This window comes from Gymnodraco acuticeps, unplaced genomic scaffold, assembly GCF_902827175.1.
Source record: "Gymnodraco acuticeps unplaced genomic scaffold, fGymAcu1.1, whole genome shotgun sequence".
Taxonomy (NCBI): domain Eukaryota; kingdom Metazoa; phylum Chordata; class Actinopteri; order Perciformes; family Bathydraconidae; genus Gymnodraco; species Gymnodraco acuticeps.
In genome coordinates, this window is record NW_022990037.1 from 227,444 (window position 1) to 243,223 (window position 15,780).

Genomic DNA, 15,780 nt, shown 5'->3' on the forward strand with positions numbered 1-15,780 from the left:
CTTTATTTAACATTTTTGATTCTTAAGTGGGCCCTGAGTTGAAAAATGTTGGGAACCGCTGCTCTATATCACTTATTGAAAGGAGATGTTTTTGCACCAATGTCCAGTCACACTATATCATATTTTCATGTCTACAGAAACACATAGTGTTGCTCTGCTATAATGGATGCCAAGAAAGAGGAATAATAAAGTGCCTTATAACAAATCATTACCAAACTGTTGTTTGAAAAGCAACAGGCGAGAAGTACAAACTGCAGGCGGCAATCCTCAGGTCAAATCTATCTCTGTGTGGGAGAGGCAGCAGTCGGCTTCTGGCAGCGTATCGGCAATCCTGTGCTGCTGAGAGATGAGATCAAATGAATCTTTAATAACACCTGAGGGGAAACGCGCTCATTGCAGCAGCAAATACCACAATGTAAGAACAGAGCAATCAGAGCTCTGTACAACTTGAACCAGTCTCTCTCCACAATGTCAACTTGAAAAGACGGGTATGAAGATAGATAATCATAATGCTTAATATTAGTAATATCAAAAAATACATAATGAGGAATAATTGTTTCCATTTCTGTCCCTAATTGACTCTAATATTGTTTAGCCACACAGTAATTAAATATGCAAAATGAAATCAGGAAAAATGAATGTGTGAAGCGGGTGCAATATGGCTCATAAGAGGAAATGCTGTTGTGTTTATGGAGCATTTAGATAAATGATGAGATGGTAAGTAAACACGCTTAATTTTATTGTTTTCACGACCACTCATGGCTGTGGTTAGGTGATAATGTGTGATAATAATAATATTCATTTATCCATTTGATTTTAAGATAAATGAACATCTTGCACCCAAACAGATGAAAAACAGACTCTACCACAGATGAGTATCACACACACACACACACACACACACACACACACACACACACACACACACACACACACACACACACACACACACACACACACGTCAAAAACCTCATCTTTCTCTATCTCTTTTGTTTGTTCGTCCGTGTTAAAAAACGCTGACCGTGGCCGGCTGTGTTTACTTTTATTTTCTAGACCAGTGGCATTCGTTTTCATTCAGCAGACTAGCGTGGGATGAAGTGTTAGTGTCTAGTGTGTGTCACTGTCTCCTCTTCTTCTGTGCATCTTTCCGCACGTACAGTATGTGTGTGTGAGAGCTGCTTTTGTCAGGAATCTATACATTAGACATGTGCATAAATGTACCCTTGCATTTAATTATTCATGAGTTTGTTTGTGTTGAAGTGTTAAGTGTTTCTGTGTGTGTGCCATTGTGAGGAAGTAGTGTATGGGACTGACAGTTCCAATAAGCATCAGCATTAAGGCAGAACTGAGCATCCTCCTCATCCTCTCTCCACTTCTTTCTCTACTACTCTTGTGTTGCTTTCCTACTTTTCTTTTCCCCTCCCTCCACCTCTTTCTCTCGCCTCCCTCCCTGCCTCTCCCTCTCACATTGATGAGACACAGAAATGTCTTTAGCAGAATACACAGGGTAGTGCTTACCGTGCGGCTCGGCGTGGCTGCAGAGGCCTTTATGTGTCAGGAGAGGTTACTGATAGAGTTAAAGCCTGTTCTGGTTGACATGTCTGCTAGCTTAGCTTAGCTCCCCTGCGTGTACCTTATGGCCACGGCACACCACTGCTGCCAAGTGCAAGCGCTGTAAATCTGATTTTCATGTTTCTCTTCCTATTTTACAATTCTATTGAAAATTCAGATTGCCTTAAGATGATGTGTAAGTTTCCTGCCCTGGGTACCCCGATGGGGGAGCTAAGGGGAACTGCAACCATCTTTATTACATTTTTAGGAGAAAGAAACCTTCTTTGTAGAGTGGATTTTCACAGAAAAGCAAGTACTTTTGGGCAGTTATGTTGCTGTGGGCATTTTAATCATTGATTTGACAGGGAACAAGAAGGGATTATGGCATAGCGACAAACTTCCTCCCCATAATCACAACGTAAATCATATTTACTCAACCTGTCAGTCAATGCTCGATTGTGAATAAATAATACAGGCAGTCGTCACCAGAAAAATATCTTTATAATTGGTACATAATACAAGCAGTTTATTGGCCCTCTATTTGGTGTAAAAAAAGAGCCCACTAATTGTGAAAGTATATAATCAAGTCACATAACTTGTTAACGTCACATACTTTATTTGAACCCAAACCATGATATTTTCCTAAACCTTACCAAATCACTATTGTTGCCTTAAAGGTTGACAAGTAGTTTAGTTATACAAAGATCTTGTGAATGATAGTCACATGATCAAAACTGCTGCCGTTTGACCCTTTCACAACGTTTAATATAACAGTCAAATATGTTGAATTGGTCGTCCCCCATGTTTTGCAGTAAACTACTCTGAACAGTCTCAGAAAAATGCTTTTCTAGTTTCTTTTTGGACGTTTTTTTGGGCTATAATGCCTTTATTGGAGATAATGTGTTGAAAGGAGGAGATACAGGAGATGACAATGCCTGACATTTTCCAGCATATGGGCTGCCAGCTCCACCACTGAGCCATCCAATGGCCCATGCCTTTCTAGGTTTTTCTATAAAGTTGAGAATCACATAATTATCAATACAAAACATTTTGAGGTAAACACAGTTAAGGATATAAACATGTTATCTCAGTCTGATTTATAGAAAATTATTCATGCTACTATTTTGTCACGTCTATACACTGATAATAACGACAACCTAAAAGCTAGTAAAAATGTGCCTGGGCAATGTGAGTAAAGGTGGGCGACGCCCCCGATGACGTCAGAGGAGTTTGCGCACAGTACAAACATTTGAAAAAAAGCAGACGGTTCCAGTTGAAGAGAAGAGAGCATGGACCCTCATCTAAAATTAATACTCGTGGATTTTGAATCATGTAAGTATATTTATGTACTTTATTAGCCCTATTAGCTTGTCAGCTTAATGTGGATATCAAACAAACGCAGTGGCGAGCCGTGACTTTTATACCTAGGCCCTCTGACCCCCCCCTTCCCTCGAAAAAAAAGAAGAGTTATTACGTCACAGCGTATACTTCAGCGGATTATCAAAACAGCGGCCCGGGGTGCAAAACGCGACCCTCTACCACACAAAACAACACAATTTATATAAACACCTATCATGACAGGGCACCCACAGCCAAGTAACAATTACAAATGAATTAAGTCGGCACGGCGGCCAGCATTGAAAATGACTTAGGCCTACCTTTGATGATCAAATCACTTAAACACAAAGTCCATCATCCTGTCCTTTTGGATGAAGCACTTGATGGCGGGGTCATGCAGCTGATCCTTTGCCACTCCAGTTTATCATTGTAACTCAATCTTGAAAATGACTCGGTTAATAATTTCGCAACGATGTAATCACTATACCTGAAGTGAGCCTTCATGAACGAACTTATGCTAATTATAAATCTATCGATCATAAATCTATCGTTTAGATTTATGATTCGAAAATAATAAAAGTAGGGTAGACATGTGGATATTATCCGGCTGAACAAAACGTGCATTTATCTAACAGGTTCGTTTTCCACAGACCTTATTTCGAGCTATTTTCCAAAATCCTATGGAGAAATCCCATTGCTTTCTGTCGAGGGAATCCGAGCGCAGCTTACTTCCGGGTTTTAGGACGCGTCACTGCACCACTTGCATAGACTTCACAGCGGGCGGAACTTGTCATAAAGTCCGCGAAAATAAAGCCCGCCCATTTAGAGGGAAGATATGATTGGTCAATACTGTCATTTGACATTACTCTCTCATTGAGTTACGATAGCTGGCCCTCTGTGAATGTAGAGAGGGACCAACAAGCTCTCCGGTCTTCACAGTAACTCGCAGAGACGGCATTTACATTACATTACATTATTACATTACATTGCATTTAGCTGACGCTTTTATCCAAAGCGACTTACAATAAGTACATTCGACCAGGAAGACACAACCTTGAAGAAAACAGAATCATATAAGTACATCAGGTTTCATAGAGCCAAACATTTCAAGTGCTACTCAACTGGCTTTAGGTAAGCCAGTCCTTTATTAGTATAAAAGTGCTTCGTTAACAGTTCTAACGCTCGAAGTGGAGTCAAAAGAGATGAGTTTTCAGTTTGCGCCGGAAGATGTGCAAGCTATCTGCCGTCCTGATGTCAATGGGGAGCTCATTCCACCATCTTGGAGCCAGGACAGCAAACCCACGTGTTTTCGCCGATGGGAACTTGGGTCCCCCTCGCAGCGAGGGCGCAACGAGTCGTTTGGCTGATGCAGAGCGTAGTGCACGCGCTGGGGTGTACGGTTTAACCATGTCCTGGATGTAGGAAGGGCCAGATCCATTCGCAGCATGGTAAGCAAGTACCAGTGTCTTGAAGTGGATTCTAGCAGTTACCGGAAGCCAGTGAAGGGAGCGGAGGAGCGGAGTGGTGTGGGAGAATTTAGGAAGGTTGAAGACCAGACGAGCCGCTGCATTCTGGATGAGCTGCAGAGGTAGGATGGCACATGCAGGTAGACCAGCCAGGAGGGAGTTGCAGTAGTCTAGGCGTGAGATGACGAGAGCCTGGACCAGAACCTGAGTCGCTTTCTGAGTCAGCAGGGGACGTATCTTCCTGATGTTGTAAAGCGTGTATCTGCAGCATTTAACCCTTCACATTCCAACAGAAACTGAACAGGCAGATTTGAAGGATTTATTTATTTGCAAATATTATTTTAAATACAATTAAATCAAGTTATTTTGGTAAAACTAATGAAAAATGTAACAACAAAAAAATATTAAAAATAATATTTTTTAAAAAATGTTTTTTTTTTAATGTTTTCAAATATTATTTTGTATATCTTAGGCCCTCACAGAGGGCCTAGAGGGCGCTGACGGCTCGCCACTGAACAAACGTTAGCTAACGTCAGCCTTTCAGTTTAGCAACTTAGCTAGTTAGCGTGCTAGCTAATTTAGCCTACTTTCATGGACGAGGCACACACAACATGTAATACTTTGTGGTTTAGTAGTTGTTTCAAACTAGTCAACAGCTGGAAAAATTCACCGTTTTGAATGAAAAAATATGGCAGTGGGGCATTAGTAGTTCAGAAGAGTATTTTTTACTTGGGGGGGGGGGGGGGTGTTCGCGCTACATTTTCAAATGCTGCTCGTTAGTTAAGCAGTGTGGCGCCAAACTGAGTTTTCCTTTACTGTGGAAGTCAATTCACTCACATGCATCCGACTGTGTGTAATGCACATGTGTGCTTTTTTTCCTGTGTACAATGAGACCACCTTCCTAAAAAAAGGGTATATCACTGCCATGGACGCTGCTCTGTGTAAACTGCCTGTGATGCGGCCTGTTTCACTGCAGCCTAAAGAAGGCGAGGGGTGATCCAGGAAGACTACTGGGACAAGAGTCACTTTATTAGAAGATTAACTATTGGTGTCTCCTTCTGTAGCGAGTTGAATTGAAGTTAAGGCATAATCTTTGTCTCCAATATCTTTCTGTACTTACAGTTATGTGTGTTCGCTACAATAATTGACATGTCTGTTAAACATCACCATGCTGAAGTTAGACGGAAGCCGCCCTCCCGCCTGATGGAGCTTCTGGAAGAGTCTGCAGAGGAGCTGATTAAAGAGAACCAGGTAAATGTTCTGCTTGATTTGTGTTCAAATGTGTCTGCTGTTCTGTTTGTACATGAATATCTCTATTCTGTAAAGGTAAGTACATCTTGCCATTATGTGAAAAAACTCTCCAGTTTTTAAGTTAACATTTAGATAAAGTATATTGGAATCAAATGTTACTGTATAATATTTATACACCTGGGACGGGAACACTTATCTTTTCTGGGATTATACAGTTTTTATAGTATGTTTCGGGATTATAAAAAACACTATTTGGGACATTTGTGTTATTTATTTTCATCTTTCCCCTAATGGAAATGTGTTGGGCAATTGTAACATGTTTGCACTTGTCAGCCTCCGTACTATAGGCCTTCAAATTTAAATACACACTCTTTGAAAACAAAAGTATAATAACCATAAACTCCTGCTTGTTTTATTTAAGGTAACTTTCTACCCTTTTTCTCAGCAATGAAACTAGTTAAAGACATGTTTTTTGCTTTTCCTCCTTCAAGCTAGCCTTATCACATAATAATGAGGCAGGGCAGGTTTATTATTGTAGCATATGTCATGCAGCAGGTACATTCAAAGTTCATTACACACAGTGAGCATATTATAATCTCAGAGCTAATAATAATTTAATACGTAGTAGTATTACACAGATCTTTCATAGAGGTGCATTTTCCACAACAGTGTTATTATGGTGCTCTGAGGCCTTCTGTGTGTTATTAGCAGTTATTTTTCAACAGCTCCTGGCTAATTTACTTTATTACTTATTTTAATGAGTAACCTGTCACTGTGCTGTATTACCTTGTATTAAAAAGCTCTGCAAATTCCTATACTGCTTTTGTAAATCCAATTTTGCAGTACAGTTACTGCGGCAAATTGTATTATCGATCACTGCATCTAAATGTAATTTGAGTCAGCAAATCTCATGTGTTAAGCCAGTTGTTGCATATTTTTTTCTACGACATGCATTTTTCACCTGTTCCAACCTAAATTATTGATACAAAAAGGAGTCAGGAAAATAACATTTTAATTGATATCATCTTGATGTGTTAGAAAGAAATGTGCTGACTGACACAGACTCGTTCCTATTGACACAACACTGTTGCTCTGTCTGCATCTCGTTTTCTGTTCCATCATCCTCTCCCCCATACTCCCCCCCTCCCCCTTCACCCCATCCCCACTCGGACAGCTGATGTTGGCATGTCAGCAGTATAGTTATTTTTCAGGTGCAAGCTGCTGCTCCTATAGGAATTAGTGCCGTATGTATGTGAGATATAGCCAGTTGTGTGTGTGTGTGTGTGTGTGTGTGTGTGTGTGTGTGTGTGTGTGTGTGTGTGTGTGTGTCTGATAATGTATGTTTGTGTATAGTGTGTGAGTGTGTGTTTATGTGATTTTGTGTATGTTGTGTGAGTGAGTCTGAGAATGTGTGTGCGCGTGTGTGTGTGTGTGTGTGTGTGTGTGTGTGTGTGTGTGTGTGTGTGTGTGTGTGTGTGTGTGTGTGTGTCAAGGTGCATTAACCTGATTTCTATGTGTGCTTTTTTTGATTATGTGGGTGCATATTAGGGATGGGAACGATTAATCGAATATATTCGAAATTATTCAGGTATTCGAATATGAGTTATGAATATTTTTATTGTAATTATATATATATATATTTTTTGTTTTGTTTTGGGAAGGGTGCCTAAGTTGATTACATATTATCAAATGGAATAATTTAATGTATACGACAGTGCCATAGCTAAATGTGTTAGGTCTAAAGGTGTGTTTTGCTCCGCTCACCGGTCCCTCACAGCGGGCAGAGCTGCAGGTGCTGATCTCTCTCTCGCGTCCGGTTATACTTCACTCGCGTTTATGTCCAAATCCATCAGATCTAGCTAGTTCTAGCTAATGATATGGCTGCTGCCCCTCTCTACACGCAGATCACACATACTCAAACCTCATTTTATGCCCAAATTCCAGCTGAGAGGGTCTTCTCTACAGCTGGCCTGATTGTGAATCGCCTCCGCACCCGCCTCTCCCCTGATTATGTAGACATGCTCATATTCTTAAACAAGAATGAGTATTGGATATCTGCATTCTGTGCATAGGCCCTGTTATAGGTTGTTGATCTCTGTTGTAATAGGGTTACGTTAACCTAACCCGTTATGTTGTTCGTGTATGATCCCTCTTTAATTTAAAAAACAAGTTAAGTTTTAATCATGAAAGCTGTAGGCCTATAGCTGTCAACTGTTGAAACTGTGATCGCCAGTACAATACATTTGACAAATTCGACTTGGTTTCTATACTTGAACATGTATTTATTTATTTTTCCAAATTAATTTTTTATTATTATTTCCCCCCCCCCCCCCCCCCCATTTTAAAAATGTTTTATAGGATATGTACATTTCGGTTAATCGGTTAACCGTTTTTTTGGGGGTCGAATATTCGAATATACATTTACTTTCAAATTCCCATCCCTAATGCATATAGAGTATTGTGTGTGTGTGTGTGTGTGTGTGTGTGTGTGTGTGTGTGTCTGATAATGTGTTTGCGTATGGTGTGTGAGTGGGTCTGAGAATGTTTGTGTAAGTGTGTGTCAAGGTGCATAAACCTGATGTCTATATGTGTGCTTTTCTTGGACTTTGTGGGTGCATATAGAGTATTTTCTGTGTGTCTGTGTGTGTGTGTGCCTACATTTTGCCAGCTGCTGCATCAGGCAGCTAGATTGCTCTCTGCCTGCATTTGCTGCATAAGGTATCTTGATGGTATGACTACACAATGTGACGCATTGCATTGCTCTATTGTTTTGCTGCATTGAGTTTTCCTACAGACCCGTCTCTACCTTCTGCTTCACTGTAACTGCATTATAGCCCGATGCTCCAGGGTGTTCACCATGCAAGCAGCATCTGGAATCTCCTGGCTCTCACTCCTCTTCCTAACCGTTTCTACTTGACTGAATGTTCAGCAGCATACCATTTAATTGTCCATTTGAAAGCGGGAGTTAAGGTAGGCTTGCTACTACAGATGCACCAAGCAGAACGGGTGATTGATTCATATCGACTATGGATCATTATAAAAAAGCAATCATTTTTTCTACCAGTTACATACATTCAGTCACAGTGGGATGCATCTCAGTGTTTAGTGCTACAGCAATGCCTGCCCTTATATGGTACTGTCCATAAAAACGATTTTAATGTTTAGTTTACTCTCAGAAGCACAGGTTTGAAACATTTTTGAAAAAATTGCCTATTGCAATTGCAGCGTGATTTACAATATTGAAGGGAATGGTGATTGTTGTATCATTATAATCATTTTTTGCAAGATTTCTTTATTCATAGAATATGATTTGTGGGCCAGGACAAATCTGCTGTCCAAGACTTTTTTATCTTATCACACATTTTGCATTTAACAACCATATTGGACATCATGTGAATTGGATAATACACTAGTCCATATGGCATTTTTGATAGAACTCATTAATTGTCAAGCCCTACTGGTCTCCAATCATTACTTTGTAATGCAAACACCCAAAATATCAGGAGTGAAAAGATGAAATTGTGCATGTCTGCAACAGTTCTCTGAACCCTTCAGAGCATTAAGGCTGGTAAAATGTTTCGATGATTTAAACTAAAGGCAAACTCTGTAAAAACGTTATAAAAAACAATTGAAATGGAAGAATGGATCTGGCCCTTCCTACATCCAGGACATGGTTAAACCGTACACCCCAGCGCGTGCACTACGCTCTGCATCAGCCAAACGACTCGTTGCGCCCTCGCTGCGAGGGGGACCCAAGTTCCCATCAGCGAAAACACGTGGGTTTGCTGTCCTGGCTCCAAGATGGTGGAATGAGCTCCCCATTGACATCAGGACGGCAGATAGCTTGCACATCTTCCGGCGCAAACTGAAAACTCATCTCTTTCGACTCCACTTCGAGCGTTAGAACTATTAACGAAGCACTTTTATACTAATAAAGGACTGGCTTACCTAAAGCCAGTTGAGTAGCACTTGAAATGTTTGGCTCTATGAAACCTGATGTACTTATATGATTCTGTTTTCTTCAAGGTTGTGTCTTCCTGGACTTATTGTAAGTCGCTTTGGATAAAAGCGTCAGCTAAATGCAATGTAATGTAATGTAAAAGAAAAAGTCAACTGAAACTAAAAAATAAGAATGTTTTTTCAATGATTCAATATCTTTCATGTAGGAGGAGGTGACATCAATACAAATTCAAACTTTTGATATCTCACAATTTTGTTTGACATTGATAATTACTATATTGCTGAACTGTAAGAAAATGACTACTCTGATGTTTACAAGATACACAATCTCCAAATCTGCATTGTCTGTCGGTAACTCACACCTACAGTACTTTTTGCACAGTTACTTTCTAATTTGCCCATATTGCTTAAAAAATAACTTACTGCCAACTTTTACAAAACTACTGATGTTGTGATCTATAGAAGCCTTTCAGACTCCAAATAAGTATATCGGCTTCACATTTACTAGTTAACGTTTTAATGTCACATAGTTTATAATGTGATAACCCAACAAAACACCAAAAACCAATGTACTGCAATACTAAAGCGGAAAGCTGTTCATTAAACCAGCTCACTACATTGTATTGTTTTATGAAATCAGTTGAAAACAGTTTACCCAGCTGTCATTGTGACTTTACATTTTCCTCTGTGCCATTGTGCTGTGGTTTATTTTTTAAACTTTGTAGAAATGTTGATCTTGGCCACATGTCCTTCCTTTTGCCATCTGCCTTATGATTTTTCTAGGTGTTGACTGTCAGCACTGGTAATCGCTGTTTCTATGCAACGAGAGATTTGTGGCGCTGATGGAAGCGGCTATCGTTTATTGGAGAAATGACAATGTAAATAAACAACAGAGCCAATCTCTCACTTCTGAACGCTGGCCCGCTGTTCACAAAGCATGACCCGTGTATCCCAGAGACTTTCTTCCATGCAGATGATCACATTATATCCCACATCGCTCTAAACCAGCATCAGAAAACAAACTTGCCACAGACATTCTTCTTCTGTTGCTATCCTCACTCTGTCACTCTCTCTCATTGTCCCTCTGTCATTCAGTCGCTCTCATTACGTTTCTCATTCTGTCTCTCATTCTGTCTCTCTGTACCCCCCCAACTCCCTCCTCCCTAAATCTATCAGAGTAGTGAAGAAGTGACGGATTGACTGTCTCTGTGGGAAATGAGCCTGCTAATGTGGCGAACTGGGCTTGTTCCATATTCATCTGAAAGCCTGCGAATCACTGAGCGACTACAGAGGCTGCGGTGCGCACAGAGGCACATCTGCTTCCCTTCCAAAAGTCAAACGGAGCGCAAAATGAGTGGTGAATATAAATCCATTTCCTGTCGCTTTCAGGCCTCCATCAGTCCTTCGCTGTGCTTTTCTCTCATGATCCTGCGCCTCCGTAACACCTCTCTATCTTCGCTTTCACCTGCTGCCACACGGATACTACGATTATTTTCTGCCACCATTGTTTGTCTTATCTTATTTATGAGTGTATACACCATCATCCTCGGCTTTACAGAAAGTCACACAGACTGGCAGATGCCTTTCCAGCTTTAATAAAGAAGAATGAAGGGCATGAGAGGGAAAGTCTGAGAGTCATTAGGGGTGGCTTCAGGGATTAAGGAATAAAGCGTCATGAAGCCAGTCAGACACAATATTGTGGCCCCTGTCTGGATAGCTGGGCAGCGGGCCAGTATTAAACACTGGCTTAACCAGTGAAATATAATAGATAGTCGACAAAGGGCAGCAGGCTAGCAGCTCTGCTACATGAGGCCTGCTATCAGTGAATGTTAAGTAGCCGCCCAGTTGAGAATTACAGCTGAGAGCACAGCTGGGAAGAGGGCATTTCACAATAAAGGCTTGCATGTCTGTTATATTAGACAGCATATTGGCAGAGGGGTTTATCCAGAGTATTGTGGCCTGCGGGGGTCTGTTCAATAATGCTTTTTATATTGTGGTAATTTAGTTGTCCCTCCACAGAGTGAAATATTGAAAGAGGAGAATACAACACTCTCTCCTGGAATAAATGTGTTCCCATACAACCCAAGTAGGTTTTTCTTTAAATAAATCGCTTTCAGAGCTTCATTATTAATAGCATTATTGTTATTTCAGTAATCAGTCGATTGATATAGACTCTTCATTTTCATGAAGTAATGGGAGTAAAATACGGTTTCTGTTTTTTTATCACATTGTAGTGATTATGTATGGGCTTTGGACTTGCATAACAAGACATTTAAAGACACCTTGGACTCTGTAGACTTGGTTGCATGTTTTTCACCACTTTCTCTTATGATATAGAACAGTTGATTAATTTAGAATATCATTGGCTGATTAATCGCTACTGAAAACGACGGTGAGATGTAACCTTACCATAAGTTAGGAAAAACGTAACCACAACAGCCAGAATTAAAAGTTTTCTAGCAGATGTTGCTCTGATCATAAATACTGGAACTTTGTCTCACAGTTAGACTGCTGTGTGGGGAGTTTATGCTAAGTATGAAAAGATTTAAATGCACTATTTGCTGATTGCAGCAGCTGGTTGCAATATAAACCATGTATATGAAGAGAGAGGTTATGTAAAAATGAAAAAAAAGATCAGTTTGATGAAGTGGCATTGGATTCCAAAACGGGTTTGAACCTATCCTTATGGAATGCTGAAATATAAGTTGCTGGTTGTTTTGTACAACGTAAGTACTATTTCCATCCCTTATGTTACAGGAAGTAGCCTTACAATGGAGTTAACGGAAACTGTGAGTCAAAGAGTTTGGACAGTTCTTTGATTTATTATCCCTTTGTTACGTGATTGGGGGGCACATCGGCGAGGCCGTATGTCTGCCTTGTTGGCTTTATTACATCTGAATTTCAATGACTCATCTCCTGCCAGCTGGGACAACAGACAGGCAGCCAACACAGGCCAACAGAGAATTCACTTTGTAAACTCTGATTTATTTCAAGTAAAGTCCTGCAAGTTTAAAGGTCACATTTGCCTCATGCAAAAGGCAAATCCCTATAATATACTTTATTTCTCTTTTTCCTTAGTGTTCCTTATTTTAAGCCATAGTGTGTCATACAAACTTTATTGTTTACTGCATTAGGCCAGCACTGACGTCAGTGTAGCCTCTGTAACACCTGAGGAAAGCAGGTTTAAAGCATAACCACAAGCCAAAAATAATTAGTCATATTTTGCACCGGATGCTGTGTAGTCATGCAATCTCAAACCAACTGTACTGGACTTCGCAGCTGATGCTTTAACCTGGCCTAAATCCATGTTGTAGTTCATCTGTTATTTTAATCTTCGGATATAATCTGGTTTTATATAAGTTACATTTGAAAGGGAGAGGAGGGAGAGAGATAAATCACTCCAAATCCTGTGCATGTTACCCTGAGAGTCAAGGATTGATTGCAATGAAAACCACGGATATTCAGGGCATGATTTAAAGAATAAAACAAAAGTTTAAAACAAATCTGACTATCTTAAAGTGCATTCTAATAAAATGAATACAGAGGATCTCCCACAGTGTTCCCGTGTTGTGCTTTCATTAAAATGGTCTCTGCCCAGGAACTTGCTGCAAATGACGCTTTTCTTCACACAGAAGCATCAGACCGGGCAATGATGGATTATCAGACTGAGAGTATTATGTCCATAGTATTATGCAAAGCTATTTCGTGACTGACAATGTAATGGGAATGGCAAATTAGTTGCAAATTGGCAGTCTGGTGTCAAACTTATGGAAAGCAATATCTGTTTTCATAAAGTAGTGCTTGTGGTAGTTCAAGCGGGAAACACGGACATTCAATGTCATTAAATATTTAAAGCTTCAGGGTCCCTGATGACCCAAAGTGTATGATAATATTATCTGTAATATGGCAAGGGCTTTTGATTGATAAACGTTGCTGATGTATAATATGAATTATGTAAATGTAGGTTAGGCTCCTTTGTGAATAGTAATTGGTGCTTCACACCTGGTGCTCATCAGCCAATCATTAAGTGGTGTTGTGTTCTCTAATCCAGTGTTTCCCAAGGTTTTTTTCAGTTTATTATCTCTTGAATAGCGCAAAATGTGTATGAAAGTGAAAAAAAAAGCCTATATAAATAACTGTCTGATTTATTTGACCTTGTAACTCAAAAAATTATAATTCTAAATTTCTGAGGAAATGTCCCTCACCATGATTTGCCTGTATCGACAACCCACCGCTAAGGTGGATTTCTATGACCAGGTAAAACTCATGCTGAATTCCTGTGACTCCAACAAAGAGCTAATTATTCTAGGAGACTTTAATATCAACTGGAATGACAAACAAAATAGAAAGAGCTTAAAACGGATCATGGATAATCACAACTTAATACAACTAATGGATCAACCGACTAGAATAACCAAAACCTCCAAAAGACTATGATAGATTTATTATTTACAAACAAAGCTGACAGAATAGTTAAAACTTACTGACTGGTCTTTCTGACCATAATCTTGTTCTTTTTACAAGTCCCATCATCCTGGAAGGTGGCCACGGTGACACCGATCTTTAAATCTGGGGATGAGGCAATGATGTCCAATTACAGACCAATCAGCATCCTCCCCTGTGTCTCTAAGGTAGCTGAGAAATGGGTGTCAAAACTAATCACCAAACATTTAGACAAAGGCTTCGCTCCACTCCACCCAATGTAGTTTGGTTTCCGTGCTCACCACTCCACTGAGACAGCTAACTGTCTTTGTGGAAAAGGTTAAATGTATGTTGGACACGAGCACATATGTAGGTGCTGTCTTCCTTGATCTCAGGAAGGTTTTTGACACTGTTAACCACCAAGTGCTCCTTACAAAGCTGACTTATTTCAATTTTTCGGCAGATTCAATACATTGGTTAAAGTCTTACTTATCGAACAGAAAACAGTGTGTTTTGGTCAACGGTGCCAAATCCCCCTACCTTGTCAACCCTGTTGGGGTTCCACAAGGTTCCATTCTTGGACCATTACTGTTTTCTCTGTACATTCATGACTTGCCTAATGTATGTCCTGAGTTGAATGTGCAAATGTATGCTGATGATGCGGTCATCTTGGTACACGGGAAAAAGACTGAAATAATCTCATCCTGTCTCTCAAAAGCTTTGGACAAGGTTCAACACTGGCTGAACAACATTAGCTTAAATGGCAATGGTGTTGCATTAAATGGAACTTTCACATGAGAATTTAGTGAGAACCAAGACCCTCTTTTTCATTTATTTCTGTTTTCTTCTATCTTTCAACCCCAAATTGGTTTTCTTGATTTTTGTCCGTAATTGTGATATCAAAACTGGTTTCCTCAAACGGCAAATACTTCTTATTTATATTTAATAGGTCTATATCATTAAGATCTTTCTCTTTCTCTTTACAAAACGGCTTCAGCTCTGAAGTTGTATTGGGAGTTAGGGTGAACAGCAATACTACAAATCCAAGAGGGCTTTATTGGCATCATGTGTCTCACTCTCAAAAAAAGGCTTTTACTTTCTGTTGTTGAGGAATGTTTTACTCTCCCTCGGGGTGCTGTGTTTTGGATTTTTGAAAGTCGGTTTCCTTGTTAACAGCCTTTTCTCTAAGTGCCAATCATATTAGGATAAATTGATGATGAAGCTGTTAATACCTTTTATCCAACATTCCTGTACTTCACATCTTAGTCTGTCCTCTGTCTGCATGTTATTGCTCCTCTGACATAGCAGCAGTCGTGTCAACATGATCCATTTTACAGTGAAACGTAACATCCAAACGCCCTTCATCAGCAAGCTCTTAAACAAATCAATTAATTTGTTCATTTATCAAACAAGTACATTCGTGCTGTATGTGGACACACACACACACACACACACACACACACACACACACACACACACACACACACACACACACACACACACACACACACTCTTAGTGGATCTCAGTATGAAAGGGTCCCGTGCTCAATTCTAATTTAATCTCCGATCTCTTTTTCAGCATCGATCTTCATACACCCTGTGCGCCACAAAGTGATATTGAGAGGGGGACTGATATGGAGATGGACATTGATTTGGAATAGGAAAAAAAATGAAGATGTGCCCCAGTGCTTGAAGACATAACGACGAAGAGGAGATGAGGCATTTCAGTGTTAAATAGATATAACTTTTGCAGATATTATCACACAACCGTTTCTTCCATTTTCCTCTTAAA